At 44.7% G+C, this 24,641-nt stretch overlaps 1 protein-coding gene across 6 annotated transcripts in view; it reads right to left on the reverse strand.

The window, feature by feature from the left end:
- The window catches only part of KCNMB2 (potassium calcium-activated channel subfamily M regulatory beta subunit 2), a 142,281-nt gene that overhangs the window by 90,845 nt on the left and 26,795 nt on the right, over positions 1–24,641 (reverse strand). Inside the window, exon 1 of one of the 6 annotated variants that reach the window (XM_042041979.1) lies at positions 4,906–5,539. The exons of the other annotated variants lie outside the window; for them this stretch is intronic. The gene's annotated coding sequence lies outside the window, so the exon portion shown is untranslated. Of the gene's footprint in view, positions 1–4,905; positions 5,540–24,641 lie in introns of those variants that run through there. 6 annotated transcript variants of the gene reach the window in all.

Consider the following 24,641-nt stretch of genomic DNA (forward strand, 5'->3'; position numbering starts at 1 on the left):
CAGATCTTCTCACCATTCCTAGTTCGACTTATTTCAAGTTACTACTCTGAAACATTATTTATGCACTCAGGAGCCTGGCATTTATAAGGCCTAACTAAATCTGCAAATAACTAATGGCTGTCAGTAAGGAGTAACATTCTGCTGAGGTGGAAAATAGCTTACCCACGAGTAAAACATAGCCATGTACATGGGATGTTTTCTGCAGCACTTCTTTAAGCCAGGCAATGTTATTTTGATCCTTCTTTGGTACCATGCCTAAGCAGGCACACAGGGACAGTGACATATGGAGGGGCCCACCAGGATGGCAATCTTGGAAAGATGAATCACTTTGGGCTTGAGCAGAAACTTCACTCTGAGCTCTGATCCTCTGACAGGGAAGTGGGGAAGTGGGACAAATGCTCTTTTGGCTCCTCTGGTCTTCAAAACCCTTCTGGCAGTGGTTGATTTAGGACAATGCAGTGGCACACTGAGTGGGAGGAACACTGAATTCAGGCAAAATTGCTGGGTGCCTGGGGGTGGCTGGGGCATCCCATTTGGCACAGGCAGAGATGAAAGTTATTTATGGGTAGCAGGACAGCTTTGTATTATGAAAGAAAAAGTATCTGAAGACATAATAGGAGTTTTAACAGTATGTAGGGGGAATTTCAAGTTGGGATTTCATTCCAGACTACATTGAGTCAATTTTTGTCCTAGCAAAGATATTCTCTGTATTTGCTCTGACTTTAGTTCCTCTAATTCTTCTCGTTCTCTGACTCTCCCCAGGCAGTATCAGTCTGGTGTTCTGTGTGCCCTGACAGAATATGAATACACGTGTGTTGCCTGTAGTGACTCTTACTGTGTGACTCACAGCACCTGCAATTTAGGCCCTTCTATTTTTAGAATAGAAAAGGATATCTAGGATCATTGGACTTTAAAATCATTGAAAAGGTAAAAAGGGGCCATCTGACGGGGGTGTAACTGCTGGTTGACTCTATGAAGTCTTAGAAACCCTGTTGATTCAGCTCACACCAGACTTTCTATATAAAGTATATGGACAATAGAGCTCACTCAGTGGGAGACATGAGGTTTCCTCCTATATGACATAAGTACAGTGCAGAAATATCTCAAAAGGCAAATATATTCATGTTTTATAACCTTCTCCCCTTGATTTGTTTCTGAGTAAAAGAGCTTGGTGTTTTGACAGCTGAAATTTTTTTGTGTTTGTGAGGAAATACATTTGAGAGAAATTCTTCACCCAGCTGGTTTTGACTGCTTTTAAACCATGTACCAGGTGATAGTTTTCTTCTCATCTGCCATTTTCACAACTCTTCCATACCTCCATGGCATGTCATCAGACCCCTGCATGACAAAAGGTAAACTGTGTCACCTCTTTCTTGGTGGCACTTTTGGTGAGCACAGGGAGGGATTGGGAGCAACATCTCCAGGGCTTGCCATGGGCTGAGTCCAGTAAGACCATAGACCTTGATGTTAATGACCCAAATTCACTAGATTCATTGTTAAAAATGGTACCTGTGTATTAGGTGTTCCTGCTGTTCCCATTCCTACCTCCTCTATTCCTGCTCTATGTGTCACTGATCCCTCCTTCTGCCAGGCACCCTTATTTTTCCCCTCTTTCAATGTTTTCTTCTGCACTCACTGCCTCACCGTTGATGCTCTCTTGCTGTCCTCCCTGTTGGCTGCCTTCATGTCACAGAATGTGCAAGGCAGGCACAACAGGAGAGGTTATAATGCAGAAAATTTAGAAATTTCCATTATGGTGTTTTTTCCTTCTAAATTGGCTGCACAAGCAGTTTCCACTGGCACTGTGGACTTACAATGGAGAGTTGGGGAGACTATGGGGACATGGCAAGTGCTGTGAGAGAACGGCCCATGCAGTGCAGGATGGATGATGCCAAGTATTCATTTTAAGAGAGCTGCAGGAATTCGAATACTTTTCATGAATATTCATATGAAATTGAAAGCTGTTTAACCTGGCTCTCACATCTGTCTGGTGGGAGCACTTCAGTGCTTATGTGGTGCTCATATGACTACTTGCAAAACGTGAATTTTAAACCTGACTGCTCAGAGAGTGATGGAAATCCAGTATGAAACAGTACACTCGGTTGTGAAATTTGCAATTCGCCTTCTGCCAGTTAGCTACACAAATCAGCTAATCAAGGAACACCACAGGATTGAACCAAGCAACACAGTATGAATTTGCAAACATTTGCCATTCCCAAAAGATCTGTAAGCCATGAGCTGTTTGCTGAAGAAAGCCCAAAGTAATACCAAATAAATAAATTAGAAAATTGCATGACCTCCACAGACAATTCATAACAGAAAAGGCAAGTGAGATTCATTGCAAAAAGTAGCCATTGAGCTTCTGAAGAAAACAGGGAAATCACTCCTTAGCACCGTGAATCAATCTGATGGAGTTTGCTTCACTATCTGCTGCACACTGATGGAATGATGAGAGATTTGGAGTCACTTCTGACAGGCTCTCAGACGAATGAGTATTTGGTCGTGGCAGAAGTTTTTGTAAGTGGCCAATTTGTCTGGGATAATTTTGAGAGCAGGTTTAGTTTTGGATCCCGGGATTTGCGTTATGCCGTATTTTACAGTTGAAAATGCCCGAAACATTAACCTCCTTCTGCCACAAAATTTGGCTTTGCATTTTGCCCTGTCTGGAGCCCTGTGTTCAGCTTCATTCCCTGAGCACCACGGTCTCTATTTCCATTACATCATTACCACATTAGTCTTGTTTACAAGGCAGGGCTGTTGCACTGCCCATTTCCCAGAGATGCTGAGGGATTTGCTCAAGTGTCCCTAAGAAATCTGGGCACAGGTTGAATGCAGTCTCCCACCTCCTCATGGTTTTACCCCTTCAGACCCTTTCCTCAGAGAGGCACTGAGGTACAAAAAGTAAAACTGTCTAAGCTTCTGGACAAAAGTGAGATGGAGAAGAAAAACCACGTACTTGATTTCCACATGCATTGCTCATTTCTGGCACAGATTTAATATCTCTGCATAATAATGCTTTGATCCATACTGCAAACTGCTACAGTTTCTTTGGAAGAAAGTTTTCACTGTTATCTTTATGTACTCTGTAGAGTACATAACACAGGTTGAAATTATTTCCCCCCAAATTTGCAATGCAAAGTAATGCAGTTAACTGAAAAGTTCTTCTTGCTTGGATCAAATGGGGAATATTTATGTTTCTTAAAAGCAATTCTTACCATTCCTGATCCAATATTGCTTCTTTTTGGCACAACCAGTATTCACTTAGACTGAATGTATTTAGCAATTTTGTTGTTGAATTGTCACTGGTGTTTTGTTTTTAAATTAATTATATCACGACCTGTTTACAATGCAGTAAAACACACTGAAGTTCTCCTTAAAGGGAACATTAGTTAGGATGAGTAAATTTGAATTACTTGGTAAGTCCCTGCTATATAATAATTCTTTTTCTGATGAAGATTTAATGAAAACAATCAGTCTAACAGAATTCTTGAAGTTGTGAGCTTTTGACAACAGTATTGTAAAGTATCCTTAGTGACATCCACATTAAAGTAGATTTAAAATGGCATCATAACCTTAATTTTCAAATTAAGCACAGCAAATGACTCTATACCTCTTGCTTCAAGATATGACTCTCAGCTTCTTTAAGTGCATTTTTAATAGGTCCTGTGAGAAGCATTTCCACAAGCAGAACATTTTATTGTTGCTAAATACCACTCACTCTGAAGTCTCTCTGTTGTTTGGAAATGAAACTTTAATGAACAAGTCAAAACAATTCATCAACCCGGGGAACATCACACTCAGATCAAACACACCAAACAATAAGGGCCCTGCATATGCACGGAATATGATTTTCATTCATTGTGCTCCTGCTGCTCATCCTGGCGAGGGTCACACACACTGACAAAACCCCAAACTCACAGCCCAGCCCTGCCCAGGACCCTGTGCAGACCCCACTGCCCTGTCTGGCCACGCAGACCTGACTCTGATGTTCGGACATTTTCTTGCCTGGTGATGCTAAATAGGGACATCATAAAAAAAGTACAGGAGGCTTCTAACTTTGCCTATTACCTCTTGGACTTCTGGCTGGGAAGAAACAAGGTTTTTCAAGGGGAAGCTTTCCTGTTATCCTACTCAGTGTTCATTCTCCCCCTCAGCCCTTGCTCACAGCCCTCTCAGCATCCAACCGAATGTTGTGTACATCCTTCCCCACACTGGTTTCTCAGGGGGAGGAGAGTGCCAGGAGGCTGGCAGTGACACGGGAGGAAATCATGCCTTTTTCTCTCTGAAACTACAATTCTCATCCAGCAAAACATTGCCAACAGTGCAGAGAAAGCTTTGGTTATGCAAAATGGATGGACACTTCACGCCTTCTTTTGCAATAGGTTATAACCTAAGGAGTTCCTCACCCGGAAAATTCCTCCCACCACCTTCCCCCGCGAATGTTTTTCCCCTTTCAAAATGACATCGGTGGCACCCCAGACACATTTTACACGTTAATAGCATGTCTCTCTCGTCTTACAGGCTCAATGGCTTTCCCCTTCCCTTTTTATTTTAGGGCAGCTTCCCCCTCTCCCTTCTCCCATCTCAGAAACAGCCCGGCTGGCTCGGTAGAAAAGGAGTAAAGTGTTTTCTTGCATGACCTCTATGTATTTTACTCCGCGGGAAGAGCAACGTGGAATGCACGGCCAGCAGGCAGCAAGGTTTGAGCCAATTTGTCCTCGAGGTATTCCTGCCATAAAACACAGGACTGTCCACGGTATTTCCACCTCCGGCTCTCCCCCCATCCCAGCGACCCCTCCCCAGCGCTGCCGCCGCACCTGGCTGCGCTCGGAAAGCCGGGGAGCAAAGCACAAACAGCGGGCACCGAACAGCAACAGCTCCCTTTGTTTCCCATGCAAATCCTACCTCCGATAGTTGTCACATCTTCCTCCGAGGCGAAGCCTAATTATTAACACACAGAGATCCAGCGGAATCCTCCGAACTGCCACCGGTTGTTAAGTGCTGTCATCGTTCCCTCCTGGTGCTTAAACCTTTTTGGACCATTAATGTCACAACCCCTGCTAACTCATCGCTTAGTACTCGCTGCTCAAAATGTCTGAAATAGTTTGGAAGGACAATAGGAATGACAGGCACACTAGACAGCCATGCCTGAAATTAGTTTTCCCCAGCTGACTTAAGGCTGTTTCGTAGTGCTTTTAGGCATGTACTCTGTGGGGTTTATTAACCTAGGCTAGACATGCCATTCCTGCTTCTATTCAGGGCTGTAATAGGTTGGCTGCTAGGAATGCAGCGATAGGTCTAACTCCATTCATCCCTCCGTAGTTCTTAAACCTCCCAGGGAGAGGAAACAGCTTCAGTCATCCTTAAACTTACTGAGGCTACTGTTTCTGCAGAGCAGGCTTTCACACATTGTTTTGAAACTAAAGAGAAAATCCCTCCCGGGAATGGAAGGTGCCGTAGCTCTCCTGGCTGATGCGAACTGCAAGAGGAAGCGGCAGCCTCCGCGTCCGCCGCAAGCTGAGGCTGGCGCAGGACTTAGTGGAAGTAGCGATTGGAAGCTGAAAGTTCTTAAAACTCTGTGAGGCAGCTGTGGCATAAAGAGAACGAGGGGGATGTAGGGACCGCGCTGTGCTTTGTATGCACAGTCACAGATGTGCACTGCGCTTCTCAAAAGGCAAAATACTGTTTGCAGATGGCAGGGACTCTTGCAATCTAAATTTCCGAGTAAGCAGCACCTGGGATGACGGTGGGCAGAAGAAATGAGAGCAATACACAGCATTCGAGGTGCCTGTGACGTGGGGAAGGTGAGAGTTGCTACAGGACACTGCTGTTTTCAGTAAAGCTGTGCTAATCGCCAGACACCAGCTCAGAGATATTAGTGCTCTGCGGAGATCTTGGAGCATCTTTTTTCTTGGTTGCCAGTTAATGACCGGCCCAGGTCGAGATGCAGCGAGGCTTGTTAACATCTGCTATCACTGGTGTTGCTGATCTCAGTCTGGTCCCTAGTGGACAAAAGTAAGAGCCACCAGCACAGATGTGTCTCTGCCAGAAGAAACGGCACACATGGGCTGAAGGACTGGAGAGGCACCCTGGAGCCAAGGCAGGCTGGGACAGAGCAAGTGGGGAGTTAGTTGTTTTGCTGCTTGTTCTACTTCTGCCTGTTTTTTTAGTACCGCCTGGTTCACAGCCCTTTGCTCTAGATGAAAATACCATTCAGGAAATATCTCAGAAATGAATGGTGTTGGGAGAGATTAAGGAGGAAAGCAGATCACAGTGAAACCCCAGCTCCAGCTATGGCTGCCTCACACCCTGGGAATGAGAGGGTTAGGATAGCACTAATAGCAGATTTGCTTTACCAAACAGCAAGTCAGTGTTCATGCATAGCATGGGCCACTGGTCTCTCCTCCTGCACTGGCCTTCAAACTATGAGTGAAAGCAAGCCTGTTGCTGGTGCAAGCCAGCCATAGATGGGGACATCTGGAGGGACCACGGGCATGATGTTTGCTTTTGAATCAATGCTGCTCCCAACAGAGCTGCCTTTGCTCTCTGTGCTTCCCCATGCCTGCACTTGCTGTTGCTGTTGGACATCCTCCCTTCCCCTCTTCATCCACTGCTCCTCACACAGTCAGTGGGTTGGAGGGGAGGACTCAAGGGTCCAGTTTTGTTTCTCAGTTCACACTGGGGTATTATTAGCACATCAAGCTTCTCCCAGAATTGGTGGCAGCAAAGTGGACTTTGAATTTTTGTAGATTTTTTTGAATCTCAGGGTGGGCAACCACATGCTGACTGATAGCAGGGCTGACTGAACAATACCTGCTTTCTGAATAATTTAAAGAAATTTTTTCCCTGTCATCTATCTTGCATCTTTTGTGTGCCCTTCATTCACCTTAAGGCAGAAGAAGAAAAGGGAAAACCAGAAAAGTTCTCCTTGTCCCAAGAACTATACTTCTGTCTCACTAAGGGTCTCGCTGTGCCATTGATTTGTAAGCGGGATGACACAGCAGTTCAAGAGGCACAAGAATCTGGTTGGAGATACACAGGCCTAGGAGTCCTGACTTTGCTGGTGATCTTTTGAGAGATTTCAATACTGAACTGGACACAAGAGTGTTCGATGACAGGCTAAAGCAGGTGGTAGTTGCCACCCACGTTCACAGTTCCTCAGTTGTGTATGCTGAATATAAGGAGGTTCATAAATAACGGATGACTATCCCAGCTCCCCCTCCCACATGGACATCTCTGCCAGGGTCATCCCAAAGGCCTCAGTCCTTCATAGTAAGTTAAAGTCACTCAGATTTGTGGGGCAGCAGGTGACAGCTGTCTGTGAGAGCTGCGTGACTGAATGGAGAGGAGAGGTTCTTACCTTGGGTGGTAATTGAAGGGGGGAATAAACTGCTCAAGATGTGCAGTGTAGGCTGAAAGGAAATGACCAGAAAGATCTTCTGGGGGCTGATGAGTTCAACATGGTTCAGTCTTAGGGAGATGTTACATGACATTCCCCTTCTCCTCAGGCTTTTTCTAATCACTGAGCAGGAACAGCAGCTGCCATCAGTGATGGGACTGGTGTACCCCCTCTCCTTACTGTGGCCCTACTGCTGTTGCATTTTTCTGGCACACCAATCTGCTCCTTGCTGGAAAAAAGATACAGGGAGCAGTGGAGTGGTGATCTGATCGGGTATGCCAATTTCCTGTCTTCCTGCACTGTATGAATGTTGCAAAGTAGGATTGTCCAGGGAAGCAGAGGGCTCACATGTGCTTTCACTCTGCCTTCCATCAGGAAAAACCTATTCTGTAGGAGAGGAGATGGCTGCTCAGCTGTACAGCAGTGGACCCTCTCTGAGAATACCCATTGCTTGCAAAGGAGTTGCAACAATTTAAAGCGCCTTTGTCAGTTTCTGATCAGTATTTACTTAGTAAATGGCCAAGGAGGATGAAGGATGGGAGGAATTCAGATTTGCAGCTTGCATGCTGACAGTAAGCCAAACAATATAATGAACAGAGCAACTAATGCATAATTTCATTATGAGTCATCCTCATTATAACAGGAATTTGATAGATACATAACTAGCAAGTGTAACTATCACTTACAAATTCCCATTTCTACTTGCAAAGGAAAGGGCATGATATAATTAAAGTTTCAGGTTGCACATACAATAACCTTTTCTCCTCCCATGGTCACAAACTCTTTAGGAACAGTATGAGCATATTTTAAAGTTGCATACCTATCAGACAGCATTCCTTCTACCCACTTGCTGAGTCTTTTTGAAACACCAGCAGGTAGTCTCACTAATTCATAGATACTTGGTGTGAATCCTGTATTAAAGGAATTGCAGGAATGATCTGTTGATGGCTCTTCCACGCTGGGTGTCTCTGTAAAGTGTCAGTGTTCAGTGCAGCCTTAGCCTGGCAGGGCTGCAGGTGTGATGTGCATGGCAGGTAACAGGTTGTGTTTAGGCTGTATAACCACATTGTCAGTGAATATTAGTCTAGCAGGAAAAGGGATCCTCCAGAAAGGGCCAAATTCTGTCATGCACATCTAGATACTCCTGGGTGTTGTGGAGCCTAAACTCAGACCTGAGTTTTGCAGAGGGCAGCTATTCCCTAAAAAGGATGAATCCAGTGTGGGGGAAGATAAATTCCTAACAATTATCTTGGCAACAAGCATTAATCTCACCTCTGTCATTTAAACGAAAAAAATATCAAGAAAGCCTGCTGATGTCAGTCCCCACATTTAGAGCTCTCCCTGGTTTCCCTTCTTTTTCCTGTGGCAGAACAGGCATCACCTGTGTGAATGCAACCCTGTGTTTGACCACAGTCTTGCAGTGTCTTGTGCTGAGAACCACAGGACGCCCAAGTGTTCATTTAACTGAGTTACATCACAGTGACTGGCTAATCGCTTCCACATGCTGCTTGATTGTCCCCCTTATACGCCAGCTCTGCCTTTTTCTTGCACAGCTCTTTTTGAGCCACTTGCCTAAGAGAAAATAACTACATCTGGAGTGTTGTTAAATGACCCAGAAGCTGCTGCTCTGCAGACTGACAGTATTTGATGCAAATAGATGGTTCCTTGCTGTGAAAATCTCCTTGGCTGACAATCCATCGGGTACTTCCGACGATAGCTGTCTGAGTTAAAACACAGGCTCCTCTTTGTATATTCACACTATCATTCTTACAGAACTGCTGGTATTAAATTCTCCCTGTGCAGTTTCAGTGGAGGCCTTTCTACTCCCCATTTGTGCACCAGCTGCTGGTGCACATCGCTCCCTCTCTTTGCCTTCAGCTTTTGCCATCTGCCACCATTAAGTTGCCCAGGTGTCGGAAATCTTCTTGCTCTTCTCTGGCAAACATTACTCTGCCTCCTTCTCCACTAATTCAACCTTCATTTATATGGAGGCTGATAGATCAGGATCAAACATCTGCTGCATTTCACACTTCATGGGGGCGGATGGGGAACAGAGCACGTATAGTTGCTGGCAAAAATACAGGCTGGTTAACCCTTCCCTAACTTTCCATTCCATCTTCAAGAGCTTACGGTTTTCCTGCACTTCTAGATGAGCCAATTAATTATTACTTGCCAGTTGGGATGTTACCTAGAGCAAATACATCCTAAAGCAGAGCTCATTTGCAGAAACATCAAAGCTTTCACATACTGCAACAGTGTCTAGTCCTGAGGTACTGAGGAGCAGCAGAGTTGGAACTTATCTAAGACTGTTATCAGCAAAGACACCAGAATAAACCTTTTTTCCTCTTCTGACTGCTCCTTCTGGTGCAAACAGGGGCCACACCACTGACTTTATTGTGCTTTCCACTGAGATACAGGTCAGGCATCCTTTGTGATTGCCTGCAAGGGAAATCCAGACTCACTGATCATCTTTCACAACAAATGGTAGTGTAAACTATTGAATTCTTTTGGTAGAGACGATGAAATTAAATGATTTTCAGTGTGCCCAATCCTCTTCAGTAAATCACTGAAGACTGACTGCAAGTTTGCACAGCAACAAACCAGAATCCAACAAAACAGGCTGCTTACACAATGCGGCTTGCTGGGCCCAGGGAATGCTTCCTGATTAAAGGCTGGTAAAATATGTATCTGAGGATGCACACCCAGCTGCTGGGGCCAGTCTCCAGTGTGATTGTTGAGTAATTCCAACAGGATTTCACACTTCAGCAATTTTACTCTCCTCAGCCTGGTTCTCAGTGCTTTCAGAGCCTGATATTGTGTGAGACTCTTGGGCAGAGATGGTTCCCTGCTCTGAGCAGCAATTGCTGCCTGCTGCTTTCCCATTTGTTAAGCAATGGATTACTGCTCAGACATTTGCAGGCCACGTTGGTCTAAGCCCTGTGTGCAATTCTGTGGATTTACTCCTCTCCTGGAATGCCATGATCAGAGGTTGTTTCTTGCTTGTTCAATAATTTCCTGAAGCACTGCTCCAATCGACACTGCTGTGATTTCCCTTCTTTGTGACAGATAATGCATTGTGCTATCACCTTTCACAGAAGCACCAAAGCGGCCACTTAGATGCTCGCTGATTTTACACACAGTGCCTGGCTGTTTCTCCAACTCTTGATTGCTTTTTCTGTCCACACTTCCCTATTCCTATGTTAACATTACTTCTCCAGCAACTTTAGCAAGATATTGCTAGATAATTCTTTTGCCTTTTTTTGCCATCCCTCTGCAAATCATTTGCTATGCAGAACTCTCCTTTCTTCAGGACTCAAGTATCTCCTTTAATCTGTTCTTCCTTTTATTCTTTACTCAGCTGCTGCTGCCTTGCTTTGGCAGAATAGTCACCCATCTGATGAAGCTCATGCTTCTATTTCTGTTCTCTCTCTTTTAAAAGGTGCTTTGCATCAGTGATATGCCTCTTTGGGTTTCTTTGGTGATTTGGTGCTGTATACTGAGCTCTACACTCCAGGATTGAAAGAGCAAGTTGGAAAGATCAGGTTGTGGAGAGAGTGTGCAAAGGGGGGCGAAGGGGACTTTGCCATGCCCCAGTGAGGGGGTTTTCAGTGAAGCAGTAAGAGAAGCAGACAGGTAAATGGCCAGGCCAGGAGCAGAACTGTGGAGAGGCTGTTTTGTAGCACCCTGCCTCAGTTTCCCCACTTGTAAACTAAGAATAATCCTCTGCCTTTATAAATTCCTTTGTGAGATTCACCTGAGAACCGAAACAAGATGGCTGAAATTCAGCCTTGCTAAGCTTGTATTACCTTGCTGATGAACTTTAAATTCAGAATAGCAAGGGCCTAAAGCTGCCTGAGTAGCCTGCACATTGTACAGGGTGTTTGGTGCTGTGTGGACACACACGTCCACTTGTGAAGGCACAATGTCTCGGTGTCCCCTGGCTCTTCTGTCTGAGAATACCACAGACTCTCATGGGAGATGCTGTGGGGGTGCAGCCCTGCTTGTAGGGTGAAAGAGGGGTTTGGTGGCAGCTTCACAGCAGCCAGGGAGCAGGAGGGACATTGCCTGGGTTGGATTCAAAGCCCAGCCTGTTTGGAGAGCACGTCTGCTGGTAGGGACAGCAGAAACCTCACACAAGACGCCACGTTTTGTTTTTCCTGATCTATATTCTGCAGCAGGTGCTGAGAGTGGCACATAAATCCACCAGCACAGGATTTACGGTTGTGAACATCAAATATTCACCAAAGCTCAAAATACCTTCTCAGTTTTCCTGCAGAGTGACCAGAGGGATTTGACTACACTTACTGAAGTACAGTTGTTTGGAATTTATACCTCTGAGGGCAACATTTGGTCCTAAACATGTATCTCCACATATATAAAGGTTTTGTACAAAGTTCTTTCTTCTCCATGAAGAAAAGCTTAGAGTGCCTGTACAAACCTGCCACCTCTTCCCCATCACCACAGTGATGCCTTAACCTAAGGCATCAACAGCAGCTGAGGACACAGGATGTGTTTATGAATAAATTAATTGGGGAAAAATGGTATTTGGAAACCAAGCAGAGGCTTTCCAAGAGGAAATAAGCAGAATGATAAAGCTTTGCTTTTAAGACAAGCTGCAGGGATACTCCTTTGGCATAAACACACATTTTTTCATTGATAAAACAGATCTCTTTTTTCTACCCTCTCTGATGAATTTTTCAATTCTGTATATGCAAAAATATTAATGTATCATCAAAAGCTGAAGTGGACTCCAGAGGAATTTAGCCAGTCAGTTATCTCTGGTTTTAATTACTTAACGGTATATTTTACATTTGCTTGAAATGATTTTATACTCATTATGGGTACTGAAGTAATGTTTCATTATTTCTCTACTTTTGTGAGGTTTTAAAACAACAAAAATAATTTTTTAAAAAAGGAACAAGTTGTCCATAGGTAGACCTGTAATCTGACCTTTTCTCTGCCCTGAAAAGTTTTAAGAAGATTATTTAAGTTTTCGTGTCTGTACTTGCTCTATTTTCGGAGTCTTAGAAGTAACCTTGACTCGAAATTGTGGCCTCTGAGAGAGGCACAGAAGATGCACTACAAGCTGTGGAGTTCATCCCTGCTGGGATGAGGGGCCATATCCTCACTGCAAGAGAATTTCTCCAACAATGCTCAAACCCCTGTTGTAGCAGCTCCCAGCTGGAGCTTCAGACCACAGAAACCAGTTATGTTTTCATGGCATGAATAAAACAGACCTGGAAAAACCGTCCCAGGAAGCCTGTACTTCTGCAACTAATGTCCCTGCTCCAGTGTGACCAGGATGTTGCAGGATCAGGCTCTGGCAATGCATTGTGGCCTCAGCTGCCTGTGTTTAAAGATAAAGGCACCCTGATGTGCCTCACAGACACACACAGGCACACACTGTGTCTTTAACCCTTGGCTCACTCCTGTAATCCTCTCTCCTCCCACCCACAGCCGCTGCAGGAAGGATGCATTTTCTTTACTTGGTTTCCCATTCTGATTTCAAATGCCTCTTGGTGCAGTAAACTAGTAAAAAACCCAGTCCCTGAAAATGTAATACCCTTTGGGGGAAGCATGATGGATCTGGTAGTGCAGGAACAAACATCCCCAGGGTCCCGTTTATCTCACACACCATGTCTATTTACCTGGATTTTTTCCCCTCGGAGTTGCACAGAGGACTAAAACAACTCTCCCCCTTCTTGCCTCCATGCTCACTGGCTTCTGATTGCTCTCCTGGTGGTCCCAGCTGGATCTTTAACCCCTGCCAGTCTGGTGGGCTTGAGCAGGGCTCAGCCCCCAGCAGCAAGCTCCAATGTAATCCCTCTGGAAAGCAAAGGCGACTCCTTGGAGTGCCTGCCTGGCTCTCCAGACAGGTTATGCTGTTTGCAGAGTACAGGTGCATAACAGATCCTCAGACATCTCCCCTAATCTAACTTGAGTGAATCCACCAAACAAGAAAAGAACCTCTGTCCCTCTTGGTCTGATGCAGAACCTCTGCTCTGATCAGGTTTGGTGGGATATGAAGGGTTGGGGAGCCCATGTGAGCAGGGAGGTCTCTGAAGCTGTGAAGGGTGTAGTAGGCACCAGTCAAGTGTGAAAGGAGCTACCTTGTGTGGAGGCCTGGTGTCCTCTGTCCTTGCAGATGTGTGTGGGGCACAGTGTGGGGTAGCTGTTGCAAAGGAGCACTGACAGGATGCTGGGGATGGTAGGGATGGCCCTGGAGCATGTAGCACCCTGTGATGGGGATTTGTTTCCCCAGGCTTCCCTCCTGAGCCTGGCATGGCCTTTCCCAGCAAAGAGGGCACTGTATGCTCCCCAGACCGCAGGGCAGGAGATCCTCAACTTCCTACAGGAGTGAGGGGCTCCTGCCTTCACAGAGCCTGCAGGATTTGAAATACCTGTGTGAAAGGCAGTCCCAAACAGCAGCCACTGGCCTGTTTGAGAGGTAGAGCAGGGCTCCCATGGGCAGCAGCGTGGGCATGTGGGCAGCCAGCAGCATCTGGGGTGTCATCATCACTGCTGCCCCTCTTGTCTCTGTTAGAAAACTCAAGGCAGAACAAAAAGAGGGGCTGTATATGAGGCCAGAGATGCTTCAGTGTTTGTCAAGATAGGATTTCAAGACTGAGGAATCCAAACTATACCTATCAAAGGGGTAAAGAAATGGTGACATGATTAATCTCTCAGCTCCACCTGTGTAAATAGAGAGCAACTCCCTGGCAGTCGATGGAGATGCTCCTACCTGTGCCTGTGTCAGGCAGAATTTGGCATGGCTGGATGTAGGATAGCATGAAGGAACATTGATGTGGAGCTAAACAGGGACCCAGTGTTACCAGACTGATTGCAAGTGATGTCTCTCCCACACACCGCAATGAGGATACAGGTCTGGGTCCAAAAGCAGAAAATGTGCTTTTTCTGTCCTCTCTTTTGCAAAGAAAACAATCATATGCATTAATTACTTTGGCCAGCTCAGTCCCTTCAGGGTTCTTTTCCAGGGACTGCTCTATTGTGTCAAGAGCAGTACAGCCATTGAACAAAAAGACATTGTGTGCCCAATGTTATTTATGTGCTTTATTTCAGTAACTCTCAATATTTTATGTACTAGAATATTCCTTGAAATATCTGACGTGCTGTGAAGAAATTTCATGCCATTAAGTTTTAGTATAGCTGTTTTTAATGACATAGAGGATCAAGATTCTACATTTATGTATTTGGTATGATATATAGATGTTATATTCTCTACTGTATCAGTCGTACTGTCTGCTCTAATTTCTGTCTCCAGGGGTACAAATGTATTTTGCTTTGAAAAACTTCTATCCTGGCATGGGATTTTCCTCCAGAGATCTTTTGTCCATTAAATAATAACAGTCAATAATATTTGGGTATGATGGGAGAACCATCTAAATGTAAGTATGAGCCCTGTTACTTTCAAGCAATATAGTTTTACAAAGGAAGTCTTAAATTCTCCTGAAGCTCTTCTGATTTCAGTGGTTTGACAAGAATATAAATGAGAAGGAAATTTCCCCCTTTGCTGGCATCCGATTTCTGAGTTGGATTAATTATGACAAAAGTTTTTTCTGTGCATAATCAGATTTACTAAAAATTTCTTTATTAGGTTCATAAAACTGTTTTGTGAAACAGAAAATAAAGTGGGGATTTTTTTTGCCACTAAGTTCAAATTTGTCTGAACTTTCAACTGGACTCTGGTATCCTATTAGAGCCTGTCTTTGATAATAATCATATTTGAATTCCATTACTTTCTCTTCTAATTCCAGTCACTGAACATTTTACTTTTTTCTAATAGCAGTACGAGGTAAATTGCCCATGCAAGGCTGTTTAAGATGGTCCTAGAGCAGCTCAAGTGAAATGTCCTCATTTTTCTTAATTTTCATGAACTTGCCATCTTTATTGTTTGTGTGTAGTACAAGCAGTTAGTGGAATACCATACTGCAGACCTGCACAGTCTGGCTTGGAGGTCTGTCTCAGCAGCTACTGGAACAGTCCCTGTGGATGCTAAAACTGAGGAGGAGGGAATGCAGAGCCTGGCCAAGGGCTGTGCCAAGCAAAGGAGTAGTAGAGGAGCAAGCAATGAATGACAGACTCTTTCTCAGGCATGAGAAAGTGAAAAAGGATCATAAAGATGTGAAATGACCTGCAAAAACCAGCATTTCTGGCACTGAAACCCCTCCAGCTCATGGCCTTCTACCCTCCTCTTCCCCCATCTTCCTCCCTCACATAAACTGCACATCTGTGGGTTAATGATCTCTTTAGGGCTTCCTCACAGACCAGAGCTATGAAAAGCTGACATTGCAATCACATCTGGTCATCCTGAGGGAGGGTAACACCACGAAAATGAGGTTTCAGGGAGAAAACGGTAAAAGCTGCCCTGGCTGAGGCAAGAACAAGGAATTCCTCAGTGAGTAGGAGGAAGGGAGGAGAGGAGGGAAAACAGAGAGAAAATATGTTGATATGGATAGCTTGGTAACATAAATTTAGCACACAAATCCAAATCCAGGTCCATTTTCATGAGTGACTGAAGGATATAGAAATGTTTAAGAATTAGATCTCTGGCTGCGCACATCTAATAGCCCGTTACCTGCACCTTCCAGAGGCCTTGGATCAAAGCCCATCAAAACACAGGTAATATTCACAATCTTATTTTCATTCTAATCACCTGCTTCTATGCACTTTCAAATTCTCTGGCCTTTTTTAGGGAAGAGATTTCCTCATTGCCATAGGAAAAGGTTCACCATCTTTTTTTCCATGGGTCTTGTGAAAATCCAGGTCTTACATTATTTTTCTGGAACTTGGTCTGCTTGACTCCTAAACCCCTGAGTCTGTACTTTGACACTGTAAAAGCACAATTTCAAACCTCTTTTGAATTAAAGAATGTAAAAAAGCCCAAACATTTGAAGAAAAGGTAGAAAAGCAGGCAATAGAGGTTAGGTGCTATTCTGCTGTGGCTTTGCTAGAGCCAATTTGTACGGAATCTGGCTCCAGATGGGCACTGCTCCTGTCAGCCCTTTGTGTAGTACTCACTTAGTATATTTTTAAAGGAAAAATATGATCTATGTGACTAAAGGCTGGTTTGTCTGACCTCAGCTTTATACAAAGCTTTAGGAAGTAAAAGGACTTCTTTTTGAAGAAAAGAATGCAGCAAAGCTTTACCAAAGCAATGTTGTGTCAGATGCATTTGATGATTTTACTTGATAGAATAATTGATTTTCTTAACAAAAGCAGTGCAGTAGATCTAATCTCTCTGGACTTCTGCAGTGTATTTGATGTGGCGACAAGATTGGCCAAACTGCAGAAAACGGGGATTAGTGGAATTGTGCAGGAATTGTCTGGAGAACTATGGAGAGTACATTTTGGGAAGGTTTGGGGTGGAGTGGTGCCCCTGGCATCCCTTTAGGATTGGCGGGGGAGGTTGATTGCATTTATAACTCTAATCTTCCTGGCACAAAAGGAGACACTTTAAAATTTGTGGCTGAGATGAAATCAGGATGGATAAGCACAATAGTGGAGGTTTGGAAAATTATTCAAAAAATGGGATAGACTTGAAGGCAGGAGAGGTGGAAGTGTGAAGAAGGATGCAATCATATGAAGGGCAAGGCTGGTCACTGAGAGAATCCTGCCATACAGTATTTCTGTGAAATGGGACTTACCTTTTAGAAACAATAGAGAAAAAAGTGAACTCAGATGTTCTGGGGTGCCCCAAGAGACTTTGTGAATCCATGTTGATGCATCAGACATGCAGTGTGAACATCCCTGCTCCAGGGCCTGATGAGATCTTACCTGGAGCACCAGGCAGTCAGACCTGGCACAGAAACTCAGAAAAGGTCTATTAAAACAGGAACAGCTGCAGAGAAGTGCAGCAAATGCAGCCTTTCCTTTCTATGGCTTTGAGAGATGTCATTGCTATCTACAAATGCAGCTGGGAGGAGGACTAACCCTGGAGGGTGAGAAGAGCTATTTCAGCTCAAGAACAGCATTGACACAAGAACAAATAGGTAGAAGGCTGGAAATTTTGAGATTTCCAGCCATCAGAAGAATGAGGCATTAAATTAGTCCTCTTGACAAAGAGGTGGAGGTAAAGAAAGGAAACTATGTAAACTCGGTAAAACTAGTCTTAAGATAACAGCTTCACTGCTGGATGAAAATGATCTTATGAAATGATGGCCTGTGGCTGCAGGCAATTGGGCTCAGTGATGCAGAACCCTCTCCCAGCCCTTTGTTTTTCTTCTCCTGTCAGGAGAGCTCCAGTTGTGCAGTGATTCTGTGAAATCCTGTGCCTTGCAAGGCACTGTCTGAGGAGGGCTCAGAAAAGAGACTGCACAAGTCAGGAGCACAGAGAATACCTACTGAAGGCCAGCTCTGGGAGACCATGTGTGAATATCCCTGGTGTGCACGTTTGTGGATGTCAGCATCTTTATGGCCTCTGGATGAAGGAAGCAGCTTTCCCTGAGCTGGGCTCTCCAGCCAGGCAGGACAGAGCTTGGCAGGCACAGCAGAGCAGCTGCTCTCTTGTTCCCACCCCTCAGGAAAAATGGTCAGAATTCTTATTAACTGAGGGAGTCATGACCCGTGACTGAAACTTTTATCTAAATCCTGAAAATAGAACTGGTCTGAGCCTCAACTCCCAGGAAACAGCAGCAGCAGCAGGAGGAGCAGTCAGGCATCAGCTCAGCATCGGCAATTCTTCTTCCCTTTTCCCTCCTCAGTCCTTCAGTAGGTGACCCCCAGCTCTTACTGCTTCGCCCAGGGAACAGCACTGAACCCAGCCACGTCCCTGGGAAGGCTGTGAAATCCCCAGGTGCAGTGAGGATTGCTGCAGGCAAGGCTGCTGCTTTGCTGCAGTGCTGCTCACAGCCCAGTGCTCTCAGGATTCGCAGGCGCAGGCTCCTGCAGAGAGTCAGCAGCTCATTTTACCTCCAGCCTAATTGCACCGAGCCCTGCAGGGCTGTGTTAGCCCAGGTCTGGCCTGCTGCTCCTGCCACACCAAGGCACAGGGATGTGAGGGTCAGGTCAGGGCTGTGCTGATGCGTGACATGTCATGAGGCTGCCCTTGCTGGGCTTGCTCATGTCTGCTGGAAAATGCCATCGTTCCGTGCCACAGCAATGCTTCTCAGCTGAATGATACCATTCTCATGGGGAAATGTTCTCCTTCTACTGGCATGAAGTAGATGTCTCTTTAGCTCATGTAAAGCAGGCTAGCTGGGAAACAGCATGGCTAAGATGTTGTGTTACCCACAAAAGTACCTCTTGACAAGTTTTCAGAGGAGTGACTGAAGCAGCGAGGTTGCCAGTCAAGGAATTGTTCTTGTCTGAGCAAACACCTCCTCAGTTTTCCCTTTCTGAGTGGAAGCAGAGGGGCAGCACTGATCCCTTCTCTCTGGTGACCAGCACTAGGACCCAAGGGAATGGCATGGAGCTGTGTCAGGGGAGGTTTAGGTTGGGTATCAGGGAAACATTCTTCACCCACAAGTTCCCCAGGGAAGTGGTCACAGCACCAAGCCTGACAGAGTTCAAGAGTCATTTGTACAAGGCTCACGGGCACATGGTGGGATTCTTGGCGTATCCTGTGCAGGGCCAGGAACTGGACTCAATGATCCTTGTGGGTCCCTTCCAGCTTAGGATATTCTCTGACTCCATATTAAAACTCATCCTGCAACAGATCCTGCCTTCTGAGCATGAAGGTACTTGCCAAGTCCATAAATTTTCTATGGTGTTCAAGTCAGGAAGAAAAAGGGACTCTGTTCCTGCAAATGTCTGAACATTTTCTTTTATAAAGTTCAGGCCATGAAGAGTAACTGCATGGTGTCCAGGTGGTATTGTCTGAAATGGAAACAAGCATGTGTGTGAGTGTCCAGATCCTATATGCCTTTGACAAGTCCTGGCATTTCAGGAGAGAAGAATGAACACTTACTTCTGGGAAGGTTCTTAGTGTCACAGGGCTAAAAATGGGAAAATAAGCCTGCCCAAAGGTGAAGAGCTCAGTCCAAACCTCCCTTCCTTTGGTACTGTGTGACACCTATTAGGGTTTCTCCAGCAGAGAGATCTTCCCTGTAGTCCTTTGTAGCTGGCACTGACATGTCTACAGCTTCTTTTTTTTTTTTTTTTCCAGAGAAACTGAAAAGACTGTGTCAAATAAAAAGCACATATCTTGTCTTTGACAAAAATAGCAGAGAGAAGAATTAAAAAGACCCAGAGGACAAAAAATTAGTGTTTAAAAGAAAGAAAAGAGATACAGGCTCATTTTTCAGCTTGACTGAGTTTTGCCTCCCATTTTCTTGTATTCTCTATATGAAAGCCAGCATTTCTTAGAGTCAGAGGTGCACTGCTGGGTCTGCTACCACCAGGAAGAATGCAGACACCTTGGGGCAACACCTGCCCTCCCAGGGTTATGGAAGGAAGAGACTTTCCCTCCTGAAACGACCTGAGATTTCCTTCTAATGATGAACTTCCCTAGATAAACACTCTTCAAAAAGTGCCCATTAAGGAAATTGCTACAGAACTTCTGAATACCATTTGGAATTACCCTGGTGATGAAGGATTCGTTGCCATCTTTTGTCAGTGACATACTGATACTTTTTCCCACCTTACTCCCAAGGAGAGTGCAGCTACAGGGATGGACTGGTAGCCATAGTCTGTCATTGCTGGATGTTCTGTTGACTTCTTGGGCATTTCCTTTTGTTTTGCTTTACTCCTTTGTAAAGCAAGCATTTTTCCTGATGCTGAAGATATTTGTAAAACCAGGTGGTGTCCATGGAATGCTCTGTGTTCCCCAACTCCACTGGAGAGGATGGAGCGCTGCTACTCAAACCCAAGGTCATGCTGACCTTGATTGCTGAACATGACTAAGCCACCCTTTTTTTTTCCTTGCTGCTAAAATAGATGCACTGAGGACAGTTCATTTACTCCTGCCACTTCAGCAGATTCCCTTTTACTCTGAGCACTTCCTTCAAGTCAAATGGTCAAATTGTAAAAGGTTTCTGTGCATCCAGTGGATGCCTCAGAGTGAGAGGAAGCCAGAAAAGATATCACCACAGCAGACAGAAGCTGCCCGTACTCAGCTATTACAGAAGACTTTTCCCTACCACCTCATCTGAGCACTAAACAGCTGAGAAGTAATTATGCCTAATGTTCTCTGATCTCTTCCCTCTCTGCACATGGCAGGATATTCTGTTTCTGAAACACTCGCCTCATGTCCATGGCATTTGGCCTGTAGCAGGGAGGTTGAGTCCAGCCCCAGAATGTCTAAAACATTTTCTTCTAATAGATAGCTCACCATAAGCTGGAAATGCGTCACACACCAGCCAGTTATTTCCACATCATAAACTCCTAATGCTTCTTTAGACTGATGGGGTTTTGTATTTGCTAAGACCTGGAAATATGCCAAATATTCTTCCATGCATGACACTTCTTTTATTTCAGCCACTGCTGAGTTAATCATTGGGTATTTCTGGTGCTTGAAAGCCCCTCCATTTGCTCCTGGGTATGAGCTTAAAGCTGCCCCACAGCTCAGAGCACTCTGCCTAGCAGGGACAGAAAACATTTGTGCTGAGGTGTGACCTCCCACCCTTGCCATGGGGTTTGCATCGCAGGCATTCCTAGGACTTTGGGGAATTCCTAGGCTGGGACCTGAGTTGTCCTCACATCTGGGTTCCCACTCAGTGAACTCCTAAATGTTTTCCTTAAGCTCTGCATGCCATCAATCCTATTCCCTCACTTCTCTGCTTTTTTTCCTCTTCCACCAACGTTGCCCGTTAAAATCCCAGTAGAGCTGGGAAGTTCAGCTTATCAGTGTTTGCTGGAAGGAGAGGTATTTGGGAGGGCACTGAGAATAAGTACAGATTTTCAGTGGTGGCTTGACTTCTGTGCTCAGATCTCTGGTGATCCTGTTGGGATGCAATTGACTGTTCATCCCAAGAACCGAAAGGCAATTCTGTTCCATTAATCACTTTGCTAGCTGGCTTTTAATGGTCTTATCAACGCACTTTCTTGCCTGCAGACTGTTCCATCTTTGATGTGCTCTGCCTGCTCACCTCTCCCTTTAATTTGTTCCTTTTATGGCAAGACTCTGGTAACTGCAGAATTTCCTCTTTTCCCCACTGACTCCAAGCCTGATGTGCTTTCCAGATTCTCTAGCTGCTCAACACTAGTTAAGACTGTGCCACCTTGTCAGATAAACCCTCGTTTATTTTTTTTGCCCCTGGAGGTTTGTGCGTACAAGGCTTTAGGCATAAAAATTGCTTCGGTCCAGAAGCTTGGCAGACACACCTCAGGACAGTAGCAAATACCTTTGCCAGGTTCAAAACAGTGATAATACTTTTTGCCATTTTTTTTTCAGTATTGAGAGTGTAAAACTAGTAGTTTGTGTGATGGAGGAATGTATGAGCTTATTAACTGAATCGGGTTTGATTTAGCACGAGGATTCTGCAAGGGATTCAGCCACAGTACAGCCTATTGCAGTGCTTTAAATCCCTCCTCTTTCCTCTTTTGAGGTTAATGCAGTTCTGTTCTCACAAGGAGAAGAGCATATCCTGCAACTTACACTTTGTTTTCCAAAGGCACCCAGGAACGAGGAGTTAATTACACCCACAGACCTAGTTGCATATGCACATGCATGCAAATGCACACAGGCAGTGCATGCATGGTTTGTTTTCTCTTTGCCCTTTCTAGAGGCTCTGACCTTGTACCAACTCCTCTCCTGTAGCTACAGAGCTGCTCCTTCCAGGCCTCCGAAGAGCTGTTCCCCACAAACAAAAGCTTTAGCTCCTCACAAAGAACCTGTGAGCCACTGCTCATGAATCCCGGCTTCCCTGGCTGACACCAGACCTCACCACATACAGGGAATCCTTCAAATGTCAGGTCCCACAGGGACACCTTTGAAAGGACAGCGATAATAGTGATGCTTTTCACTTCTGCCACACTTTTCATCACAGGAGAGCAGAGCATTTCATTAGCACTGGGTCCTGACTACAGAGGGGCATGCTGGCATCCTCCACCCTAAAAGCACAAAAAAGTTCTTGACTTGAGTGCAAATCTCAAGAGAAATGCCCACTGTGGCTGTGGCCTGTTTGCACAGAGCTGTAGGAGCAGAGATCTGGACATGGCTACAGCAGAAGGAAGTTATCCATGGAGGGAAGAAAGGAAGAAGGGGTAAGGTAGTTACAGCAATGAAATCCTGCCTTTACCACATCCAGGCTGCATGAATTAACCAGATTCGGCCCAAAGTATTTTAAAATCACAGGAAACTGCCATAATTAATAGTAAATATAAGCACCTCCAAGATCACCTCTGCATCATCAGCATACCCCCCGATATAGAATCTGACACAAGTGTGTAGAGGTGGACAGAATCTCACACTTCAACATATATGAAATGTCTAAACATTTCATTATGCCTAGAAAATAGTTTAAACAATGCAGTAAGTTTATTCTGAGTCATAATGCACAACAATTAATGACAAGGGCACGGTTCCTGCCCAAATCCCTAAAAAACAAAACAAAAGCCTTGCTGGTATAAACACAGACTCATACTGTATTTCTTAATTCTACCCCAGATCCCCAGTCCCACTGGAGAGCTTCACATTTATCAAAAATCCAGTAGATGAAACAAAAAGGCATGGCAGAACCCATCCTGTCCAAATTAAAGCCTCTGAGATTCTCTGTAAATCCATCACAGAGCATAAGAATCATTAATTTATCTCCTGATTTAACATCTTCCTGACAACTTAGTATCCAAACACATTATTAGTGGCCATCTCTTGGCAGTTGGTACCCAAAAGGAAATTGTGAGGGAAAGAGCTTGTGGTTACCAGCACAGACCAGGGTACCTCCAGGAGCTGCACTTTGCCACAGGTTGCTCTACCCTCTTGGCCAAGTTGCTTAACCTTTTTATGCCCCATCTCCCTCTCTGTCCTGGATAACAACTGCTGATTTACTTCACAAGACTTCTGTGAAGCTCCATTTGTCAATGCCTGTGATGTATTATTTATTGTCAGAGACATAAACAATCGCATCCTGAGGATGCTGAGCACATCACCTGCATTTTGATTTCTGCCAAAACCTGTCTTCCACTCAGGACAGCCCTTTCTCCTTCACTAGCACAATAATATTTTATTAAGTTATAATGTAATTTAAATGAGTCAATATGCATGTTTGGGGCCACGAAGCCAGCTCCCAATTACTGACTTTCTGGATCAGGGGAGGCTCAAGGGAAAGCCACTGGATTTGTGATTGCAGTGGTGACAAAAAAATTGCGGCTAGTTTTGAGGACTCTTTGCAGATGCTTACAATTGGTGGTCCTGTCAGTATCTTCAGCAAGGTTTTACTCATGTCTGAAGGACAGATTTTAGGGTGAGGAAATGCCCTGCACAGAGGCTTAAAGAGCAGCAGAATAAACACGTGAAGAAAAGCTGAACAGAGCCCAGATAAAGCACATCTATCTCTGTTAAAGCTACATGGGGTAAATGTATCTGAGAAAAAGCACATAAAAAGAGGTACATTTTCTATAAACCTCGGTAAAAATACTGACTTGGTTTTCATACTTTTTCTTCTGGGGATTTTGGTCTATCAGGCTTCCTTGTTCCTGTTACAAAACGTGATGACAAACTAGGCAGTGGCTAGATTTAACATCCTGACTGACCTTATCTAACTGACCTTGCACCAAAACAGCACAGTGTGCTGCCAAATTTTCCAATTCTCTTCAGTATCTGAAGTCTCAGGAGGTCCATTTCCTAAGTAATTCTGCATCTGCTGACCTTATCTCACTGTCCAAAAGCAGAAGTCCCAGGCAAGCAGTGGGGGCATTTCAGCACGCTCAGAAATGGGTGAGCTCTGGGTTTCCAAGCCCTTCTCTGGAAATACACTCAGCTTGTGGGTGGTGGGACTGTTGTAAATCATGGCAAACAACAAAGTCTGTGTCACTAAAGCACCTTTAGCTTCCAAATTCAGCCAAGAGCAAGTGTTTAACTAAAATCCTGCCAAACTCTGGAAGACTGAATGTGGTTTGGATGACACAAAGTGTTGCAATTTTAAAGATGCATGGCTTCAGTTTGGGGAGAACTCTTCTCATCACTTAAAACAGAGAAAGTTAGAAATGTGTCTTGTGACTCTCCAGAAGTTTTATGTTATTTCACTTGTTATGCAAGCCAAAAACGGGTTTAACACAAAATGGCATTGACTTTTCAATCATTAATGGCACAATCAACTAAAATACATAATCTGTTGCAGTGTTT

This window comes from Corvus kubaryi, unplaced genomic scaffold, assembly GCF_017639235.1.
Source record: "Corvus kubaryi isolate FWS band 111438036 unplaced genomic scaffold, C.kubaryi_AGA036_p1.0 37397, whole genome shotgun sequence".
Taxonomy (NCBI): Eukaryota; Metazoa; Chordata; class Aves; order Passeriformes; family Corvidae; genus Corvus; species Corvus kubaryi.